Genomic DNA, 25,358 nt, shown 5'->3' with positions numbered 1-25,358 from the left:
ATTTTTTAAATAACTTAAATTAAACTTACATTGCATATATAAAATACTTCTTGAGGCTGAAGGTAGTGGAGGACCAAAAGGGTCTTGACCTCCCTAACTTGTTAGACTCTTAGTGTAATTTTTATAATTTTTCATGGGCTAATTTTTTTTAACTTAATTGGACCTCCCTAATTTCTTTTTTTACGTAATTGGGTCTCCCTAATAAAAAACATCACGTTCCGTCACTCTGTTACACTACTAACGGTTACCTACCTGAGACCTTCAATCCAGCCGGGAAAGGGTTCTTTGTAGGTGCTAGTGATGATGGTTGGACGAAGTATAACTAATGGTACATCTCCTTTCAAGTGCCCAAGAATCATCTCCCCCTTAGTGAAAACATATGTATTTGGCCAACCATAATGATTTGCCCTATATATTAAACAAATATTAAGAACCACACGAATTAATTGATGGTTTCCAGCCGTCATCTAGATGGCTCTGTTCCAGCTGCCATCTAGATGTTCAACGTTTTCAGCTTTGAACAACTCATACGGAAGTAGCAAACTTGAACACGATGACGGCCGCCAACTTCCGCCAACCTTCTTCGTTCACACCATTCACCGCCATAGAATTTTTGCTATAAATAGAGATGCAAACTTTCATTGTAAATCATCCAAAAATCACTCAGAGAAGTGTAATCACAACCTAGAGAGTGTGTGTGAGTTTGAGAGTTTTTTTTTTGTAAGAGTTTTGTAATACTCTGTAAATCTATTCTTGTGAGTAATAGAGTTGTTTTTTCTCTCAAATTTGTATCTCCCAACGTCCAGGCGATCCCCTCTTCCTAACAAGTGGTATCAAGAGCTTGGTTAGAGACGTTGGTTGAGTTTTTGGGTCTTCTGAAGTTTTCTCAAAATTCAATTTTGAGTGTACCATTGGATTCGTCTCGTCGAACCGAGTCCAACGCAAAAAACGGCGACTTAAACGGAGTTATAACGAGTCCAGAAAACGCGGTCAAAGTTTGGTCAACTCGCCGGAATCTCGCCGGAGAAGACGACCGGTGCCGGAATTTTCGCCGGAGAAGACGATCACTGTAGCAATTCACTGTAGCAGCTGGCGGCCCTGTAGCAAGTCAATGTAGCGGTACTGTAGCGGTACTGTAGCAATTCTGAAATTTTACAATTTGGTCCCTGAAATTTTCAGAATTTCATTTTTGGTCCCTGAAGTTTATAAAAATTATAATTTTGCCTCGTAAGTGGAATTGAAGCCGCGAAGTGTCTATTCCACCATTTTCAACCATTCCGGACGTAACGGTGATCTCTGTTTTCTACAATTCAACCCCGTTTGTGTTGAAAAATTATTTGTAAGGTGATAATGTCCACAGAAGAGTCAACATCATCTTTCGGAGCTATGATTATGCTCACAGCCACAAACTACACGCTGTGGAAACCTCGAATAGAAGATCTCCTCAGCTGTAAGGATTTGTTCGATCCTATTGATTTGAAGGGTATAAACCCTGATTCTGCCAAAGAGAAAGAGTGGAAGAAATCAAACCGAAAAACTATTGGTCAGATCCGTCAATGGATTGATCATAGTGTCTTCCACCATGTTGCACAAGAGACAGACGCATATGTCCTCTGGAAAAAGTTGGAGGACATGTACCAGGCCAAGACTGCTCGGAATAAAGCCCTGCTGATGAGGCGTTTAGTCAACATGAAGCTCAAAAGTGGAACTTCAGTTGCCGAGCATACCAGTGAGTTCCAGAGCTTGGTCAACCAGTTATCGTCTGTAGAGATGCCGCTTGGCGATGAAGTTCAGGCGCTACTGCTACTTAGTTCCCTTCCCGATAGTTGAGAAACGCTGGTAGTAACACTCAGCAACTCAGCCCCGAATGGCAAACTTACCATGACAATGGTCAAGGATGCCCTATTCAGTGAAGAGGCAAGGAGAAAAGACATGGGCACAGATCAGACCCATGCCTTTGTCACAGAGAATCGGGGGAGACAGCGAATGAGTAGCAAAAATAAATGGAGAGGCAGAAGCAAGAGCAGGGGCAGGTCAGCTGATGGCAGAAAATCAACATATAAATGCCATCATTGTGGATTAGAGGGACATATGAAGAAGAACTGCTATAGATTAAAAGAGGAACAAGGTCAAAGCAGTTCACAGCCGAAGAATAAGGGTGGAGAAACATTAGTGACTATCTCTGGTGATATAGCTTATTGTTCAACCCATGATGAGACATGCCTTCACGTCTCACGAGAAGAAACAGAATGGGTGGTAGATACTGCAGCTTCCTACCACGTGACTCCATACAAGGAATACTTCACAACATACAAAGCTGGTGACTTTGGAGTTGTGAAGATGGGAAATTCCAGTTCCGCTGAGATTGTCGGAATTGGTGATGTCAAGATAAAGACAAGTTCCGGGAGCACAATCACTCTGAAGGATGTCCGCCATGTGCCAGATCTTCGGCTGAATCTACTTTCCGGAGTAGCTCTCGATAAACAGGGCTATGATAGTCATTTCAGTAGAGGCACATGGAAATTGTCAAGAGGCGCTATGATAGTCGCTCGAGGACACATTTGTGACACACTGTACAAGACTCATGTGAAGATCTGCACAGATAGCATTAATGTTGCAGAAAAGGAGGCTTCACAAAATTTATGGCACCAGAGACTCGGTCACATGAGTGAGAAAGGGTTGTCTACCCTAATAAAGAAGGAGCTTATCAATGTAGACAAGGACGCTGCACTAGATCCTTGCAATCATTGTCAGTTTGGTAAGCAACATAGAGTCTCGTTTAATTCCTCTTCAACGAGAAGATCAGAGTTACTCAGTCTGGTACACTCTGATGTTTGCGGTCCCTTAGAGGTTGAATCAATTGGCAGCAATCGATACTTTCTGATGTTTATCGATGATACTTCTCGAAAGGTGTGGGTATATTTCTTGCGGACGAAGGACCAGGTGTTCAATTACTTCAAACAGTTCCATGTCATGGTAGGACGTGAGACAGGAAAGAAGTTAAAGTGTCTTCGATCCGACAACGGCGGTGAATACTCTTCCAGGCAGTTCGATGCCTATTGCAGATCATATGGCATCCGACATGAGAAGACGGTCCCACGTACCCCTCAACATAATGGTATAGCAGAAATAATGAACCGAACAATCATGGAACGTGTTCGGAGCATGCTCAGTATGGCTAAGCTGCCAAAGCCATTCTGGGGAGAAGCAGTCAGAGCCGCTTGTTATTTGATCAACCGATCTCCATCAGTACCATTGAATTTTGAAGTTCAGGAGAAACTTTGGTCTGGAAAGGATCCATCATACTCTCACTTAAGAGTATTTGGATGTTTGGCGTACGCACATGTATCCAAGGAGCTCAGGCAGAAGCTGGATGCAAGGACCACTCCATGCATATTCATAGGCTATGGAGATGAAGAATTTGGATACAGATTATGGGATCCAAAGGAGAAAAAGGTGATCAGAAGTAGGGACGTGGTGTTCCATGAAAGCCAGACAATAGAAGATATTGAAAAACCCACAATATCTCAGAAGTCAAATGTTGCTGCTCGGGTGCCAGAGGCAACAACGGAATCATTCATGAGAAATGAATTTTCAGTGCAAGAAGAAATGCCAGAAGTAAAAGATAATGAGGAAAATGACGGTGCTGAGCAGGGGGAGCCACAACCCCATCTGCCAGACGTTCCAGCACCATCACAAGGTCAAGATGATGGTGGATCTCCTCAGAATGTTCCAGAAGTTCGTAGATCTGAACGAGGTCGGATTCCATCGAGTAGATATCCAGAATCCGAGTACCTTCTACTTACTGAAGATGGAGAATCGGAGAGTTTTCATGAAGCAGTAACTCATAAGGATAAAGAAAAATGGTTGCTCGCAATGCAGGATGAGATGGATTCTCTACAGAAAAATCAAACTTATGAGATTGTAGAACTTCCACGCGGGAAGAAGGCACTGAAAAATAAATGGGTGTTCAAGCTGAAAAAGGATGGTAGTGGAAAAGTGGTGAAATACAAAGCACGACTTGTAGTCAAAGGATTCCAACAGAAGAAAGGGATTGATTTTGACGAGATATTTTCACCAGTAGTCAAGATGACTTCAATTAGAGTCATACTTGGATTGGTCGCAAGTATGAACTTGGAGCTTGAACAGATGGATGTAAAGACAGCTTTTCTTCATGGAGATTTACATGAAGAAATTTACATGGAGCAGCCAGAAGGTTTTGAGGTTTCAGGAGATAACCTCGTATGCAAGCTGAAGAAAAGTTTGTACGGTTTGAAGCAGGCACCTATGCAGTGGTACAAGAAGTTTGACTCGTGCATGGTGAGTCACGGGTACAAGAAAACTGCAGCAGATGAGTGTGTCTACATTCAGAAGTTTTCTGAAGGAGATTTCGTTGCTCTTCTACTATATGTAGACGATATTTTGATCGTAGGGAAAGACGCAACGAAGATCAACCAGCTGAAGAAGGAACTCTCTAAGTCTTTTGACATGAAAGACTTAGGACAGGCTCAACAGATTTTGGGAATGCAGATAACCCGAGATAGGAAGAATAAAAGGTTATGGCTATCTCAGGAGAAGTATATTGAACGAGTGCTTTCACGTTTCAATATGAACAATGCCAAACCTGTTAGCATTCCATTAGCTAACCATTTCAAGTTAAGCAAGAGTTCTTGTCCCTCATCCAAGGAAGAGATCGGGGAGATGTCGTCAGTACCATATTCTTCAGCAGTTGGAAGTTTGATGTATGCGATGGTGTGTACAAGGCCCGATATTGCTCATGCAGTGGGAACGGTGAGTCGTTTTCTCTCGAACCCCGGGAAAGAGCATTGGAAGGCGGTAAAATGGATTCTCAGATATCTTAAAGGTACAAAGAATCTATGTCTTTGTTACGGGGGAGCTGATCCAATCTTGGAAGGCTATACAGATGCGGATATGGCCGGAGATCCTGATAGTAGGAAATCTACTTCAGGATTCATTTACACTTTTGCAGGGGGAGCTGTTTCATGGCAGTCAAGACTACAGAGGTGTGTTGCATTATCCACAACTGAAGCAGAGTATATTGCTGCCGCAGAAGCTGGAAAAGAAATGTTGTGGTTAAAGCGTTATCTTCAAGAATTTGGAATCAAGCAAAAGGAGTACAAGGTATATTGTGACAGTCAAAGTGCTATAGATTTGAGCAAGAACTCCATGTACCATTCTCGTACAAAACATATTGATATTCGCTATCATTGGATACGCGAGGTAATTGATCGACAACTGTTGAGACTAGTGAAGATCCATACAAAGGAGAATCCTGCAGATATGTTAACAAAGGTGGTGACTCGAGAAAAGTTGAAGTTATGCAGAGACATAACTGGAATGTTCGTGGATTCGGCTGGAGGGGGAGAATTGATGGTTTCCAGCCGTCATCTAGATGGCTCTGTTCCAGCTGCCATCTAGATGTTCAACGTTTCCAGCTTTGAACAACTCATACGGAAGTAGCAAACTTGAACACGATGACGGCCGCCAACTTCCGCCAACCTTCTTCGTTCACACCATTCACCGCCATATAATTTTTGCTATAAATAGAGATGCAAACTTTCATTGTAAATCATCCAAAAATCACTCAGAGAAGTGTAATCACAACCTAGAGAGTGTGTGTGAGTTTGAGAGTTTTTTTTGTAAGAGTTTTGTAATACTCTGTAAATCTATTCTTGTGAGTAATAGAGTTGTTTTTTCTCTCAAATTTGTATCTCCCAACGTCCTAGGCGATCCCCTCTTCCTAACATTAATCACTTGATAACTAAAGTGCATATAATATAATCTGATAACCTTCTCATGCCCAATTCTTTCATTGCGATTGTAATAGCTTTCTCGTTAATGTTATGATCATATTTGAGCATCTTTAGTTTATCCTCGATAATCATCTTCTCTTGTTTGATATCGAGACTTTGCTTTCCGTTAAATGTATCTCTCAAATGGTACGGAGTTTCAAGAATTAGTCATGGCGTCTCGCCGGACACAGAGGCTAAATATATATAATATTATATTATGATTTTATTATTAAAATTAGTTTGATCGCGATAGCAATGAAATTTATCTACTAACTCACCTGTGGAAACATGAAGAAACAGCTTTATGTTGATACATTTCTTAGCAAAACCCATTACATTTTTTGCACCCCAGGTGTTAATAGCTAGAGCAACATCGTATCTATAACAAACCAAGTACACAATTTATATTTTAGGGTCCTAGTGCTTCAAAATGTATTCATGATGTGTAGGAACTATTCAAACTTTTTCGTGTGTTGGAAACATCAATTTATTGTTATTGTTTCGGTATTTTGGTGACATGTTAACTTTCAGTAACAGTAAATTATATCTAAATTTGTGGTTTAAATAAAATTACATCGATCGATTTTATCTCTAGCAAATTACATTGATCGTCCCTAAACTAATTGGTAGTACGCTATGATCGTCTCTATTGTTTTATAGTGATTGTCGCTAGCATACTTAAAGTATATGTTGATGGTCTCTTACTTGTCCAGATGAGCGTTAATAAGAGTGATGATATGAACATTTTAAGTCAATCAACGATGATTAACGAGCATTTTAAGTAAATTAAAGACTATCAACGTACACTTTTAGGTAAGTCCACGACAAGTAGTGTAATTTTTAAAAGATAAAAACGATTAGTGTGATTTCATGAAAACCCGAAGGACTGTCGGTGTAACTTTACTACTCTTTTAATTTCAAGTAAACAAAAAAAGACTATTAATGTTATAATTTACTATTCTAAGTTTAATAATGATTTAAAAACACATTTTACTTTCAATTTTTCCTTTTTTTCTCCAACCTACTTTTTTATATCTATTTCTATTTCGCACATTTGTATACATATTTAGTTTAACGGAAAGTAATTTGTACGCCTCCAAAATTTATTCATCACCACTAAATCTGCTTTATAATATTGTACATTACAACATTATAATGCATATTTAAGGATGTACGAATAATTTGAAAAATTTGGATAGTGTATGAATCACCACCCTCATTTATGTTAGTGTATAGTTAGGCTTAGGCCCAAGTCCGATTGTGAGCTTGGGTCCGTTAGGTTTTCTAAGGTTATGCCTCTATAAGTAAGGCTAATATTATCAGTAATACTAACGGGTTTCATTGTTACATGGTATCCGAGGAGGTTCTCCAAACACTCTAATCCACCGCTTCCGCTTCAACTTTGTAATCCTCCGGTCATCGACTAATTGTCGATGATCCGGAGTAATCTCAATTTGTTTATTTCAATTATGTGTATTATTGTTATTATCATCATGTTGAGGCGTCTGCATGCCACCTTCCATATGTCAATCACCATCACAAATCCCTTATGCATCCACTTACAAATCCCTTATTCATCCCACCTATGGCCGCTGCAAAACATGTGCCACCACCGTCATATTTTGTATTTTTTTCCCTTTCTAATATAAAGACTACACCAATCTCATAAGCAATTTCTTTCAAATAATACTCCCGCATATGTTATCATGCCATAGTGCCACCTAGATTTTCATATCTTGTATTTTTAATTTACCAAAGCCTTTGAGGCACCATACCACATCGACCGAATAATTCCCAGATCCACTTTTATGTATACAGCCTCTTTGTTTTCTTCCAATTTTATCATAATCGCATCACATTTTTTTTAATCTTTGATTTAGCACGGATTTCATTTTTTTATTTATTTACTTACCTATGCAATTAATAATCGGCGTGGGCTGAGCCGCCTAGCGTGACTAGGTTCCAAACCCCGAAAAAAGAGGAATATAAAAAAAAAGAAAAAAACTCTCTTGTTTTGCAGCGTTGAAGAAGATTGTATCGGCGGTAAAGTTCAAAGCTCAAGTTCTGCTCAATCCTTAGGCAAGCAAGCCACGACGTAAAAGAAAAAAAAACGTTACGGAAAAGGATACGCAGTCAAGCAATGCAACCAATCAGCGATATCAATCAATTCGATACGACAAATTAGAGAGAAAATTGTGTTTTTATTTATTCATTTTATGTTTATTGTTACCTTTCAGTCCGAACTTTCGTGATTTCACCGTTCGAACTGCGGGGGAGTGTTAGAGTATAGTTAGGCTTAGGCCCAAGTCCAATTATAGGCTTGGGTCCGTTAGGTTTTCTAGGGTTATGCCTCTATAAGTAGGGCTAATATTATCAATAATATTAATGGGTTTCATTGTTACAATTTCAATAGATGCATTCTTAAGTAAACCTATAATTTATTATTGAGTACATGAATTGAAAAAACCTTTCAAGAAAAATGATTCATGTATTTAAATCTAATTTACATTAATTATGAGACTAAAAACATACTAATCATACTATTACAGAGGTGGATTTGTACATAGGCATGAAATTTCATTTGACAATACAGAAAAAGACACAAAATTATGTGAAACGATGAATAAAGTGGGCGTATTTGTACATAGGCATGAAATTTCATTTGACAATGGTATAATATTATATAAATCTATATCTCTATTTCTATATTGTTTTATAAAAGAGAATAACGATAACATCATTAACAAGTTTTGCCAAAGGGACCAATGGTATAATTTTGGATAAATTACATGAACTAATGGTATAATTAACTCAAAATAAAAAAAAATTAACGTATGTCGTTTTCCAAGGCATGGTTGCTTATGTCATAATTAAAAATCATGATATTATTAATCAAATAAAATAATTTACATAGTAGAATAAAAGCTCATTCAAGTATTGCCAGCCATTTACTTAGTTATGTATTTGAATAATAGAAGCCACATATCTACTCCCTAATTAAATCCATCATTAAATAAATCCATCCATCCATTATCATAATTACGGAGTAATAGTCATTTTCATAGTTTCATTACACTTCTATAACTACGTTGGTCCGTAATCACGCATATTTCTTCCATTGGGCCACTTTTTTCGTTATCTGTAAAGTTTCTTCAAAATTGTTTACACGGACTTCTTTAAATTTCATTCCTGTTAAAATGTTAGTGCACAACTCAAGTGGCGCAAGTTGCTCAACTTGCTGAATTTGATTTTCGAACTTTATTGCTCAAGTTGCTCAACTTGTCCAAGTGGGTTTAGGCCATTATTGATCAAATTAATGGTTAAGGTATTTAGTGGCCAACTTGACATTATCTTTTATGGCATACTTGCATAATTAAGTTGCCTTTTATTTTGTTTTATTAGGCCTAGTTGTTCGTGTGTTCACATGAATGCTAGTTGTCATATTGGTGTGTTCACATGTATGCTAGTTGTCATATTAGTGTGTTCACATGTATGCTAGTTGTCATCTAGCTTTACAAGTGGGTCTAGTTGTTGATATGTTATGATTATGTTTTGCTTTAAGTGAATGATGATCAGTGAGTATTGTCCGAGAAACGAGATTCAGAAACTTGAGATTGAGTTGTGGAATTTGGAGATTCAAGGGACTGACATCACTGGATACACGAAGCGATTCCTAGAACTTACTTTGATGTGTCCTGAGTTTGTTACTACTGAAGAAAAGAAGACCGGGAGGTATGTGTGGGGACTCTCGGAAGACATCCAAGGTGATGTAATGTCTTCTAAACCAAGAACTCTTCAAGATGCTATCCGAATGGCACACAATTTGATGGATCAGATTACGCGTCGTCAGAAGTCGGAAGCAACGACTGATGTGAAAGCTCAAGGCAACAAGCGCAAGTGGAACGAGAACCAAGGAAATAGTTCTCAGCAGAAGAAGCATGATAATCCCAAGTCCGAGAATACGAGTGCCAACAAGAATTACAATGGCAAGAAACCTTATTGTAATCGATGTTATAAGCATCATTATGGAGCTTGCACTATTGTTTGTGATAGGTGCAAAAAGGTGGGACATATGTCCAAAGATTGCAGAGTCAATCTCGCGCAGCCAACTGGAAACAAACCCAAGATTTGTTATGGATGTGGACAAGTGGGGCACATGAAGAATCAATGTCTGAATGCCAAGAAGGATGGAAATGCAAAAGGAAGAGCATTTAATATCTCGGCAAAAAGAGCTCGTGAGGATCCTGAGTTGGTCACGGGTACATTTCTTCTTAACAACTGCATTGCTTATGTACTATTTGATAGTGGTGTTGTGTAGCTTGAATGGTTTAGGTCAGAGGTCATACTATGATAAATATAGTTAAGTTTATTATATGAGTTAGTAAGTTTTACATGTTCGTTTCGGTTTTTGGTTTCGTTTAGTTCTTAGTTTCCTAACTTAGTGTTTTCAGATTTTACTGTTTTGAACCATCATTTTGATCCTAGTGTTTCTCCCAAAATACACATCCATTTAGGATGAGATTACCACCTCTGGAAAGGTCTTTGAGTCCTCTTTGCAAACATGTAAGGCTCTATTTAAGACTAAAAAAAAAAGTTGGTCGAAATTACATATCTTTACAGGTGTGCAAAACAGTCCAATTTTACATTATTAAATCCCATGCAAGCTTAAAATTAGTAAAACACATTTGTTTGACTTGAGCTCTTTACAGAGGGTTTAGAAGACATAAAATAACATATTTTTAAAAGGATTTGACTCCAAGTCTCCATTAAGTTAGTTTTTGCAAGTGGTTTTCTATTCCTAATTCAGACAGCAACAAATTTCAAAGGTCAATAAGAAAAGGTCATTTCTCCATGAATATTACATGTTTTTGATTGGTTCAAATTGGGTTTTACTCGTCTATGTGTCCTCTTTATAGATCAAAAGATTATTTTTCCAGAACCTTTTTAGACTTTGATTTATACCCCAATCTTTGCACCTTGGTCAGATCAGTCCAAAGTCTGACACATAGTGAGAAAATAAAAATCAAAAATACCGTTTTCTTTGAGAAAAATCACGAAAATTTTACAGAGAGCTTAGAACATATAAATTAACATGGATTAAATTTATAAAGTCCAGATCTAAAGTCTAAGTTGGTTTTTAGGTGATGAACTTACAAACTCTGTTTTGGATAGCTTGATGGTTTTAAAGTTTCTAAGTGTTTTAGTTAGTTTTTCTTGTGTTTTAGTGTTCAAATCTTCAAAATAACTTTTATTAGTGAGATATAACATATATGTAAGTATATAAATATAGCCACAACTTGACAAGATCATGGTTTGGCACATGAACATCCTTGTGTTTAAAACACTAGTTCTTGTATTCTCACCAAGTTTGATCTTGTTAGAGGGCTTGTAAAAGATGAAGAAATTTGTTAAATTTTTATACCTTTATGAAGATGATTGATGAAGATGATGAAGATTACTTGAAGGTTTACTTGAAGGTGTATGAAGATGGATGAATATGGATGAAGATGATGAAGATGGATATGATGGTTAGAGAGGAAGTGTAAGTAACAAGACTAGAGAAAATGAAGAGTGAGTGGTGGTGGTGGCGTGTTTTAGGGAAAGGAGGGAGACAAAAATGACTAAAAGCTCATGCATCATTTAATGTTGTGAGGTGATGTCTAGTGCATGCAATTAGAAGGCTTAATGACATGTATTCTCTTAATCCATGTTTAAGTTTAAGTAATTGTGGCTAATGAATTAATCTTGAGTTTAAGTGTTAATGGTTGTTAGTTAGTTTTTAAATGATGCAAGATTCATTTTAATGTACATGTTCAAGTATCACTTTGATATAAAAATGTGTATTTTACATGATACTAGTTAATAAGGTCTTTTATATATTATAGTAAATACTTAGGAAATTTATTTACATATACTTATGACATGGCATATGTAAAAATTATTATAGTCTTTTATTTGTTGTTACCTTGTGAATTAAAGTTAGGGTGAAAGTAGTTGATAATGCTAAAAACGAACATATATTTCATAGCATTATTCCTCAAGAAAGACAAGCTTTTAGTTGCAATTTTCCTATTTACAAGTGATATTCGGTTAAATAATAAAAGGTGAAGACAAAAGATAGATTCGACAAATTGAAGACGCAAACGACCAAAAAGCTCAAAAGTACAAAATACAATCAAAGAGGTTCCAATTATTGATAAGAAACGTCTCAGAATTACAAGAGTACAAGATTCAAAACGCAAAGTACAAGATATTAAATTGTACGCAAGGACGTTAGAAAATTCGGAACCGGGACCAGAGTCAACTCTCAACGCTCGACGCAACGGACTAAAAATTACAAGTTAACTATGTATATAAATATAATATAATATATAATTAATTATATAAATTATATATATATATATATTATATTTATATATTAAAACCGTCGGCAGACTAGGATCCAAACTTGTGTGAGCTGGATTTACGAACTCCGCGACTCGCGGAGTTTGTAGTGCAAAAATGCCGCAACTCGCGGAGCTGTCCTGGACAAAAATGCCTATAAAAGCTCGCGCATTCTGAACGTTTTATATATCTTTTTCTTCTCCTCATTCATACGTAATATATATATATATATATATATATATATATATATATATATATATATATATATATATATATATTTATATTTATATTTTAATTTTAATTTTAATTTTAAATCCTAATAATAAGGGTATGTTAGCGAATGTTGTAAGGGTGTAAGTCGAAATTCTGTCCGTGTAACGCTACGCTATTTTTAATCATTGTAAGTTATGTTCAACCTTTTTAATTTAATGTCTCGTAGCTAAATTATTATTATGCTTATTTAAGCCGAAGTAATCATGATGTTGGGCTAATTACTAAAATTGGGTAATTGGGCTTTGTATCATAATTGGGGTTTGGACAAAAGAACGACACTTGTGGAAATTAGACTATGGGCTATTAATGGGCTTTATATTTGTTTAACTAAATGATAGTTTGTTAATTTTAATATAAAGATTTACAATTGGACGTACCTATAAATAACCATATACACTCGATCGGGCACGATGGGCGGGGTATTTATATGTACGAATAATCGTTCATTTAACCGGACACGGGAATGGATTAATAGTCTATGAAATTATTAAAACAGGGGTAAAATTATGTACAAGGACACTTGGCATAATTGATAACAAAGTATTAAAATCTTGGGTTACACACAGTCGATATCCTGGTGTAATTATTAAACAAAGTATTAAAACCTTGTTACAGTTTAAGTCCCCAATTAATTGGAATATTTGACTTCGGGTATAAGGATAATTTGACGAGGATAGTCGCACTTTATATTTATGACTGATGGACTGTTATGGACAAAAACCAGACGGACATATTAAATAATCCAGGACAAAGGACAATTAACCCATGGGCATAAAAATAAAATCAACACGTCAAACATCATGATTACGGAAGTTTAAATAAGCATAATTCTTTTATTTCATATTTAATTTCCTTTATTTTATATTTAATTGCACTTTTAATTATCGTACTTTTTAATTATCGCAATTTTATTTTATCGCACTTTTATTTATCGCAATTTCATTATCGTTATTTACTTTACGCTTTAAATTAAGTTATATTTATTTTTAATATTTTACATTAGGTTTTAACTGCGACTAAAGTTTTTAAAATCGACAAACCGGTCATTAAACGGTAAAAACCCCCCCCTTTTATAATAATAATATTACTTATTTATATATTTGTATTTTTATAAATTAAAACTAATATAGCGTTAAGCTTTGCTTAAAGATTTTCCCTGTGGAACGAACCGGACTTACTAAAAACTACACTACTGTACGATTAGGTACACTGCCTATAAGTGTTGTAGGAAGGTTTAAGTATATCCATTCTATAAATAAATAAATATCTTGTGTAAAATTGTATCGTATTTAATAGTTTTTCGTTGTAAAAATAAAGCTATTTTATATACACCTCGCATAACATCAAGTATTTTTGGCGCCGCTGCCGGGGAACGCCGAACCGAAACGCCACATAAAAAAAAGAGATTTTTATTAAGTTTTATTTAGTTTTTGTAAAAATACATTTTAAATATTAAAAAATATAAAAATTTAAAAACCGAAAAAAATATATATATAAATCTATTTTTAAGATTTTTATTTATAAAATTATAAAGTATTTCTATATATGTTTTATAAAAATATAATTATTAAAAACAGAAAAATATATAAAATATAATTTAAAAAAACTACAGAACCTGTCGAACGAAACTTGTGCATTTAAAATTTTAATCTCCGCGACTCGCGGGTTTACTTGGAACGTGGCACCGCAACTCGCGGAGCCGCCCTGACGCGTATGACCAGAACCCTAATCTGCATTAATTACGGAGTTTATTATTATTATTATTATTTAAACCCTAAATAGGTTTTATTTATTCAATTAGTTAATTTAGTTTTTATTTAATTTGTATATTTAGTTTATTTAGTTTTATTAAATTATAAAATTAACACTTTTATAAAATAAATAATATAAAAATAATATTTTTATAAAAATTGTACTTTTTACAACTTTTAGTATATTTTTATATTTTATCCCTTTTTATTCGTTTTTAGCGTAATTTTTGTATTTTTTGCTCATTTTTAGTTTTAAGTTCTAGTATTTTGCCGTAGCTTATTTTTTACTTCTAGATTTTTAGGTTTTGCCGTAAAATTCCTTAAGTACTTTCTCTTTAGACTAAAATTTAGGTGCTTTAGAATTTTGCGACGCCTATCTAAGTTTTAGTATTTTTTTAAAGATATTGCCATTTGGGATATAGTTTTACTTGTAAGCTTTAATATTTTTAGACGCAACTTTTAATTTTTAGTTTTTAGTTCCTTCTTAAGTTTCGATGCACTACTTTCTTATTTTTATTTTTCGACGCCTTTTACCTATGTATCAATTATCACTCCAATTAGTAATCTCAATTTGCAATTTTAATTTTAAGTTAGTGATAGTAATAAGGTTGGGTTAGTCGAGTGTTTTAAAGTTTTATAGTCATTTTTTTTTCTTTTTCGACGCCTTTTATTTTTCAACCCTTTTCTTTTTCGACCTTTTTCGACGCGCTCTTTTTCTTTCTTATTTCTCGCCATTCTAGTTTTTAGGACATAGATTTTTATTCTACTTCTTCTCTAAATTTCTTAAAATTATGAAAATTTATTTTAAGTGATTAAATTGATAGACATCAAAATTTTCTGGTTCGTAGTAATAGTTGGATTTGTACGTGGACCGGGTTATTGGAGCCAAACAGTACTCAATTATATTGAGACCAAACGAATCCTGCCCCTCTGCTGCATCTTTTGGCTATTCGAAACGTGGGCAAAATCAGAAAAGTCTATTAATTGGATAACTTATATAATTTTTCTTTCCTTTTAAAAACTGATAGGATATTCAGTGAATGCACCGAGCAAGACGTTCACCACCTTTTGTACGTTCACCACCTGTAACTCGATCAAGACATCTAGCAAATATTAACGCCGTTGATTTTCCTTTAGAATCGTCATCCAGTCGACCAAGTACTCCAATTCAAATTTCCGATAATCCATTTTTTGAATCCCACCTCACAATTGAGAATCCGAAGAATATTCAGGGACGATTCATAGATCCTGAACCATTAATTTTTCCTCCGGAACCACCAATCATTCAAACAGAGATTGTTGAGGAACGAACCATTAAATCAGAATCCTCTAGTGATTCAGATTCAACAAATTCAATCATGGAGAATCTGGAACCTTTAAGTATGGAAGACCGAATGAGAGCTAAACGCACTGGCTAAGGTCACGCAATTACTCATCCTGACATTAATGCGCCAGATTATGAAATCAAAGGACAAATTCTACACATGGTGACTAATCAATGCCAATTTAGTGGTGCGCCGAAGGAAGATCCAAATGAACATCTTCGTACCTTTAATAGGATCTGTACACTATTTAAAATAAGAGAAGTTGAGGATGAACAGATATATCTCATGTTATTTCCCTGGACTTTAAAGGGAGAAGCCAAAGATTGGTTGGAATCGTTACCTGAAGGGGCGATCGATACATGGGACGTTTTAGTTGAAAAATTTCTTAAACAATTCTTTACGGCATCTAAAGCCGTAAGACTTCAAAGAGAAATTGTTACGTTCACACAGAAACGGAATGAAACTCTATATGAGGCGTGGACAAGATTTGGAAAGTTATTAAGAGGATGTCCGCAACATGGTTTAGACACCTGTCAAATAGTACAAATATTCTACCAAGGATGCGGCATCACTACAAGGAAAGACATCGATATAGCAGCTGGTGGTTCTATTATGAAGAAAACAGAAACTGATGCTTACAAAATTATTGATAACACTGCTTCCTACTCACATGAGTGGCACCAAGAAAAAGATATCATTAGATCATCTAAAGCAGCTAGAGCTGATTCTAGCCATGACTTAGATTCCATTTCCGCAAAGATAGACGCTGTCGAGAGACGAATGGAAAAGATGACTAAGGATATACACTCAATACGAATTAGTTGTGAGCAGTGTGGAGGACTACATTTGACAAAAGATTGTCTCAGTATTGAACTAACAATGGAACAAAGAGAGCATGTTTCATATCTAAACCAAAGGCCTGGAAATAATTATCAGAATAATTATCAACCGCCAAGACCAATTTACAATCAAAACCAGAATTATAATCAAAATGTTCCATACAACAACCAACAAGGTCCTAGCAATCAACAAGTATCCAATAATACTTACAATCAGCAAAGACCTAATTTTCAAAACAAACCACAAATCGATGATAAAAAGCCGAATTTAGAAGATATGATGACGAAGCTAGTTGAAACTCAAACACAGTTTTTCACATCTCAAAAACAAACCAATGAACAAAATGCTCAAGCATTTAGAAATCAACAAGCTTCTATTCAAAATTTGGAACAAGAAGTAAGTAACCTAGCAAGGTTAATAGGTGAAAGAAAACCGGGAAGTTTACCTAGTGATACAAATGCTAACCCCTGGAATGAAACAGCTAAAGCCATTACCACAAGAAGTGGTATTACACTTAAACCACCTGAAATATCTGTAACTTCTGATGAAGCTATTCCTACTCCACAAGAACCACAACCTGAACAAGATAAGGAAAAAGAACCGGTAGTTGAAAAGGTTAATGAAGATAACACAGTTAAGGCTAAACCTTATGTTAAACCATACCAACCACCACTTCCTTACCCGAGTAAAATGAAAAAAGAGAGACTTGAAGTCGAGCAATCCAAATTCTTGGATATGTTTAAACAGATAAATGTAAATCTTTCTTTCATTGATGTGATTTCAGGAATGCCTAGATATGCTAAATTCTTGAAAGATCTGATCACAAATAGAAAGAAAATGGAAGAACTCTCGGTCGTTACTATGAATGCTAATTGTTCTGCAGTGCTGTTGAATAAGATACCAGAAAAACTATCAGATCCAGAAAGTTTCACAATTCCATGTTTTCTGGGTAGTCTTAGTTCAATAGAAGCATTGGCAGACTTAGGTGCTAGTATAAATTTAATGACATATTCACTATACGCTAAACTAGACCTTGGAGAATTGAAACCAACAAGAATAAGCATACAACTAGCCGATAGATCAATAAAATATCCTAGAGGGATAATGGAGAACATGCTAGTTAAAGTTGGTACTTTAGTATTTCCAGTAGATTTTGTTGTTCTGGACATGGAAGAAGATTCACAAGTTCCTCTCATATTAGGAAGACCATTCTTAAACACGGCTAAAGCAATGATAGACGTGTTTGGTAAGAAACTGACCCTTAGTATAGAGGACGAGAGTGTTACCTTTTCAGTTGATAGAGCAATGCAACAACCGCAATCTGCAGATGATACATGTTATTATATTCAAACTATAGAATCACATGCAGAATTGTTAGAAGAATTTCCAGAATTACAAGGAACAGGAGAATGTTCTTTAGGAGAAGGAACTGAACCAATTGATGAAACTGAAATGTTAGCTACACTAATAGCTAATGGATATGAACCAACAACAGAAGAAATTCAAATGCTAAAATAAGAAGACAGATATCGATATAAATCATCGATAGAAGAACCTCCGACATTAGAGTTAAAGCCACTTCCAAATCATTTGGAATACGCTTATTTACATAGTGAATCTGAATTACCTGTAATAATATCGTCTTATCTTACTGAAAATGAGAATTCACAACTCATTTCTGTGTTAAAAGCTCATAAACCAGCTATTGCATGGAAGATTCATGATATTAAAGGAATAAGTCCTTTGTATTGCACACATAAAATCCTTATGGAAGAAGGTCATAAAACGTATGTGCAACGCCAACGAAGACTAAATCCTAATATGCAAGATGTTGTTAAAAAAGAAATTATTAAACTGCTTGATGCAGGTTTAATTTATCCAATTTCTGATAGTTCATGGGTAAGCCCAGTTCAATGCGTGCCTAAGAAGGGTGGCATGACTGTCATCACAAATGAGAAAAATGAGCTTATTCCTACTAGGACTGTAACAGGATGGCGTGTTTGTATTGATTATAGAAAATTAAATGATGCCACCAGAAAAGATCACTTTCCCTTACCTTTTATTGATCAAATGTTGGAAAGATTAGCCGGAAATAGTTACTATTGTTTTCTAGATGGTTTTTCCGGATATTTTCAAATTCCAATAGCACCCGAAGACCAAGAGAAAACCACATTCACGTGCCCTTATGGTACTTTTGCTTACAAACGCATGCCATTTGGACTTTGCAATGCCCCTGCAACCTTTCAAAGGTGCATGATGGCGATTTTTCACGACATGATAGAAGAATGCATGGAAGTTTTCATGGATGACTTTTCAGTGTTCGGTGATACTTTTGAAACATGTCTAGCTAATCTTGAACGAATGCTGATTAGATGCGAACAATCAAATCTAGTTCTTAATTGGGAGAAATGCCATTTCATGGTTAAAGAAGGCATCGTTCTTGGACATAAAATCTCAAAGGAAGGAATTGAAGTGGATAGAGCTAAAGTAGATGTAATTGCTAAACTTCCACATCCCACCAATGTTAGAGGAGTTAGGAGTTTTCTAGGGCATGCCGGTTTTTACCGACGTTTCATAAAAGATTTTTCTAAAATTGCCACTCCTATGAATAAACTCCTAGAAAAGGATGCTCCATTCATCTTTTCAGATGAATGTATCAAATCTTTTAATATTCTTAAAGAGAAACTCACTAATGCGCCGATCATGATAACTCCAAATTGGAATTTACCGTTTGAACTAATGTGCGATGCAAGTGATTTTGCAATGGGAGCCGTTTTAGGACAAAGGATTGAAAAACGATTTCAACCTATATATTATGCTAGTAAGACGTTACAAGGAGCACAAAAAAATTACACAACTACTGAAAAAGAACTCCTTGCTATTGTGTTTGCTTTTGACAAATTTCGATCATATCTCGTTATAGCTAAAACGGTGGTCTATACCGACCATTCTGCTCTTAGATACCTATTTTCGAAACAAGATGCCAAACCAAGATTAATCCGTTGGATCTTACTCTTACAAGAGTTCGATATTGAAATCCGAGATAAAAGAGGAGCAGAAAATCTCGCCGCTGATCATCTTTCTCGTCTTGAAAATCCCGAATTAGAAGTTCTAAATGAATCGGCCATACAAGACAACTTTCCTGATGAATATCTATTGAAGATAGATCATAATGAAATTCCATGGTTTGCAGACTATGCAAACTACTTAGTTTGTGGATTCCTTGAAAAGGATTGTCGTACCAAAAACGAAAGAAATTCTTTAGTGATATAAAACACTATTTCTGGGAAGATCCACATTTGTTTAAAAGTTGTCCCGATGGAATAATACGCCGATGTGTATTCGGAGATGAAGCTAGTAAAATTTTAAACCATTGTCACACAGGACTAACAGGAGGGCATTATGGGTCTCAACTCACAGCAAGAAAAGTTTATGATGCTGGATTCTATTGGCCTACAATTTACAAAGACGCACACCTTCTTTGTAAATCCTGTGATGCTTGTCAAAGGGCCGGAAAAATAAGTCAACGTGATGAAATGCCACAAAATATCATTCAAGTATGTGAAGTATTTGACATTTGAGGTATTGACTTTATGGGTCCATTTCCAAAATCTCATAATAATCTCTACATTCTCGTAGCCATTGATTATGTATCTAAATGGGCGGAAGCACAAGCTCTCCCAACTAACGATGAACGAGTTGTAGTAAACTTTTTAAAACGTCTTTTTGCAAGGTTTGGAACACCGAAAGCTTTAATAAGTGATCGGGAAACTCATTTTTGTAATAATCAACTTGAGAAAGTTCTTAAAAGATATGGAGTAACTCATAAAATCTCCACCGCTTATCATCCACAGACGAGTGGACAAGTTGAAAATACCAACCGAGCTTTAAAACGTATTCTAGAAAAAACCGTAGGATCAAATCCGAAGGAATGGTCCATTAAATTGGAGGATGCACTCTGGGCTTTTAGAACAGCCTACAGAACTCCAATTGGAACCACACCTTTTAAACTCATTTACGGAAAAGCATGTCATCTTCCAGTAGAAATTGAACACAAAGCATTTTGGGCTTTGAAGACATGTAATCTTGATTTACATGAAGCTGGACGTCTACGATTAAGTCAACTAAACGAATTAGAAGAATTAAGACATGAAGCATTCGAAAATTCGTTAATCTATAAAGAAAGAACGAAGAAATGGCATGATAAAAGAATAAGAAGTTCAAAAGAATTTAAGGAAGGAGACAGAGTTCTTCTTTTCAATTCACGATTCAAGCTATTTCCTGGAAAATTGAAATCAAGATGGTCTGGACCATTCATAGTCAAAAGAGTTTTCCCATACGGAACGATAGAATTAATAAATTCAAATGGGATTGAATTTAAAGTTAATGGTCACAGAGTTAAACACTACATAGATAGTCCGATGGAAGTTGACAACGAAGTTAATCACAATTTCGATACCACAGCTAACTAAGTGTGGGGAGAATCAAGTCTTTTTAAGGATAATATGTATTTCTATTAGAGTTAGATTTTCTGTTTTCGTGTAGTTCTCGAAAATGGAACCCGAATGGTCTTTCCCTAGCAGACCCTAAAGAACTAGTCTTCTCCCCCCATTCTGAATTTTTATTTTTTTTAGGTTTTACGAAATGAAGACTTCCTGTGAACTAAACCATGGTCTAATGCTACACGCTTTGATTACTAAACGTAATAATGACACACTTCCGAGTGAAATAGTATCAGTAATCAGATAAAAATTGGACGGAGTAAGAAAAGAATCCAAATGCGAAGATAATAAGTTACAATTTGGTAAAGGAAAATCAAAATCCGCAGCGAAAAGAAGAGCACGACACCTTGAAAGATGTCACAAATGCGGAAAATGGTCACACGAAGGTAAATGTTCAAATAATCAAACCTATTCAAACACCGAATTTGTTACTTTATGCAGAGATGGACCGTTCATATGTTTAGAAGAAAAAATATTAAATGCTCGAGGTTATGCCTATGTAGCCATGGAAAATCAATTAGTCCGACTATCTTATGAGTGGGCTAGAGCATATCACTAAGAAATCTATTTCACAGGTAAGTTTGTACAGTTTTTATTTTTAACCTTTTGATAATAAACGCTAATTTGTTCGCTATAAAGTATTAAATTGGTATTCAATAAAATTAGGTCTTGTGACCAAAATTATTGATATCATACAAAAATTTATTACATCACTGCGAAATTTAACGTTTATTCTTAAGGTATAAATATCTTTAATCAATCAACCCAAAATATTTCAAAAATTTGTCATGAGTTAAATTAGGTCATGGAACCGAAATTACTTTACCGAAAAGAGGGGCGCATATTTTTGATAATATTTGATTGATTAAAGTGGGATAAAAAGCAAAAAAGATTTTTAATTTTATTTTTACCATGTTTTTAAAATTAATATTTAAAAATTAAATTAATATTTTGAACTTTGTAAAATCAATATATTTAAAATTGTAAATATTTGAAAAAATTAATATTTTTAATATAAGTTTGTATGTATAAAAACAAAAATATAATATAAGTTTGGTGTGAATTTTTAATTTTATGCATTTTTAATTTAAGTTTGGTGTGAATTTAAAAACAAAAATTTACTTTATTTTGCTAAGTTAAAAATATGATTTTTAAAATTCGTCGTAAGTTGAAGACTAGGTCGTTGAACCGAAATTGCTTTACCCGAGGGAGGGACGAGAAATTTTATTATCATTATTTTTAATCTTATTGACTTAAAGTATGCCAAAAAAATTAAAAAATCAAAAAATCTTATCTTTTAAAACAACGCTTCAAAAAGACAAATTTTAAAATTTTGTTGAGGGTCAGACTAGGTCAACATACCGAAACGCCCTCATTCTTAAAAGAAACAAAATTTTAAAATTAATTAATTATTTGTTTTATAAGTTAAAGATAAAAAATAAAAAAAAATAAAAAAAAAAGAAAAAAAATCCAATATGTTTGAAAACTTTGGTAAAATTTAATCATTTTTCTACGCTAATCACCCTCAATAATTTAAATTGTTACTGATTTCTTGCAAATGAGGGCATTGCAAGATCTTAAGTGTGGGAAGGGGTTAAATTCTTTCGGAATTTTAAAATTTTTTAATCTAAACACTTGGTTACCATTAAAAATACTAGTAACGCAGTAGTTGTATTAGAATCTAGTGCTCTCTGATAATAAAGAACAGCCCTAGTCTTATATACTGACTACCCAATTCTAGTAAAAATTTCCAAAATTTTCAACTAAATGAATTCAAAATCATGTTTATACATATTTATGAACGATAAAACTAGGTGTTAACACCGAAATTATTGTTACCTTGGAAAGGACATAAATTGAGAAACAACCCAAAATGTTAGAATTCATTTAAGAATGGAATAGAGGAAAATAAAAAGGCAAAGAAAGGAAAATAAAAGCCAAGTGTGGGAAATATTTACCAAGTTATTCAAATTATATATCACATATTTTTGTACAAATAATTGAAGATACTTTTGTTTTGAACAAAAATAAAAAGTTTTACCCGATTTTCTGTAAGAAAGATGGATCTACACGATGAATCAATTCCATTATTAAAAGGAAGTAAAGTCTTCAGAAAAAGACACGCGCTTCTTGATTTAGGTCATGAAGTTGTCATGCAGACCAGCTGTAGGTTGACGAAAAATCTCGAAAAGTCATCACTAAAATCAGCAGGAAATCCACGGACCTCGGCATCACACAGGGTCGCCATGTGGTCAGACTTATCCTAACCATGAGAGGATCTGTCTCGTAAAATGGGGAGGACGCCGTGCAAATTAGCTGGATAAGACTAATGAATCAGATCCTCAGAAAGGATAATCTCCTTAAAAGATCAAAAATCAGGTTTTAAGACTGATATTACTCAATCCTAGAGATTGACCTTAAAGATTGAGAATTACAAACTCATGGAATTCGATGATATCTAAACTCGAGCTTGAACGAGAAAATATTTTGATCAAAATTACAAACCGATTTGTTTTCTGAAAACCCATTTTCAATGCGTTCATTACCAATGAACGTAAAATCCTAGGAATTCACCTGGAATTCATTAGGTCACCTGAACCAAATCGAGTGTCAACCGTAAGAACGGTGGTTGCATAGTATGGTCAAAGACAGGACCTTGTGCCAGACCGAAAAATTATAAGGGTGAGCTTTACTATTGCTCCTACAAAGGATAGTAATTGCGTCCGATACGTTATAGACCATAATTAAAAGAATGTCAGGGGACATTGCCTTAACAGTTGCTTGTTCAACGCTTTCCTTTACAACCGGACGGTAGTTTACCGAAAGGTAATATACGGAGCAAGTATACTGGACGTGTTGCTTTCCTAATACAAGGTTAGCAAGTGGGTGACACAAAACCACAAGTTTTGAGCTAAAATTTTCAAATCTGAAACCCACCAAACCCACAAAAATATTTTGCAAACACCGGTGAAGGGTTATTTCGGAAAACTTAACTAGGGTAAAAGCTAGAATGAATTTTCAAAAGATCAAATATTTTCATAAAGATCCAATTTCCTTAATGGATCTAAATTTTATAGTCATGTGGGACTGTAAACCACATCGTTACTACCATTGTTTATACCGCCGTATAGAAATCACTGATGTACAAAGTGTGAAGAATAAAGAAGTGATTCTAGTATATTTCAAGACTATATTGCTTGAGGACAAGCAACGCTCAAGTGTGGGAATATTTGATAATGCTAAAAACGAACATATATTTCATAGCATTATTCCTCAAGAAAGACAAGCTTTTAGTTGCAATTGTCCTATTTACAAGTGATATTCGGTTAAATAATAAAAAGTGAAGACAAAAGATAGATTTGACGAATTGAAGACGCAAACGACCAAAAAGCTCAAAAGTACAAAATACAACCAAAGAGGTTCCAATTATTGATAAGAAACGTCTCAGAATTACAAGAGTACAAGATTCAAAACGCAAAGTACAAGATATTAAATTGTACGCAAGGACGTTCGAAAATCCAGAACCGGGACCAGAGTCAACTCTCAACGCTCGACGCAACGGACTAAAAATTATAAGTTAACTATGTATATAAATATAATATAATATATAATTAATTATATAAATTATATATATATATATATATATTATATTTATATATTAAAACCGTCGGCAGACTAGGATCCAAACTTGTGTGAGCTGAATTTACGAACTCCGCGACTCGCGGAGTTTGTAGTGCAAAAATGCCGCAACTCGCGTGAAATGTCCCGTTCTTATTGATTAAAAACGTTCCATATTAATTGATTTCGTTGCGAGGTTTTGACCTCTATATGAGACGTTTTTCAAAGACTGCATTCATTTTTAAAACAAACCATAACCTTTATTTCATAAATAAAGGTTTAAAAAGCTTTACGTAGATTATCAAATAATGATAATCTAAAATATCCTGTTTACACACGACCATTACATAATGGTTTACAATACAAATATGTTACATCGAAATCAGTTTCTTGAATGCAGTTTTTACACAATATCATACAAACATGGACTCCAAATCTTGTCCTTATTTTAGTATGCAATAGTGGAAGCTCTTAATATTCACCTGAGAATAAACATGCTTTAAACGTCAACAAAAATGTTGGTGAGTTATAGGTTTAACCTATATATATTAAATCGTAACAATAGACCACAAGATTTCATATTTCAATACACATCCCATACATAGAGATAAAAATCATTCATATGGTGAACACCTGGTAACCAACTTTAACAAGATGCATATATAAGAATATCCCCATCATTCCGGGACACCCTTCGGATATGATATAAATTTCGAAGTACTAAAGCATCCGGTACTTTGGATGGGGTTTGTTAGGCCCAATAGATCTATCTTTAGGATTCGCGTCAATTAGGGTGTCTGTTCCCTAATTCTTAGATTACCAGACTTAATAAAAAGGGGCATATTCGATTTC

The 25,358-nt window shown here is 34.8% G+C and overlaps 1 pseudogene; it reads right to left on the bottom strand.

Annotated features, from left to right (window-relative positions):
• Positions 1 to 248: 248 nt before the first annotated feature.
• Positions 249 to 25,358, bottom strand: part of LOC139865188 (alcohol-forming fatty acyl-CoA reductase-like) — a 66,734-nt pseudogene continuing 41,624 nt past the window's right edge.

Source organism: Rutidosis leptorrhynchoides, chromosome 1 (assembly GCF_046630445.1).
Source record: "Rutidosis leptorrhynchoides isolate AG116_Rl617_1_P2 chromosome 1, CSIRO_AGI_Rlap_v1, whole genome shotgun sequence".
Classification (NCBI taxonomy): domain Eukaryota; kingdom Viridiplantae; phylum Streptophyta; class Magnoliopsida; order Asterales; family Asteraceae; genus Rutidosis; species Rutidosis leptorrhynchoides.
The sequence above is the reverse complement of the archived record's forward strand: the minus strand, read 5'-3'. Positions and strand labels throughout refer to the sequence as shown.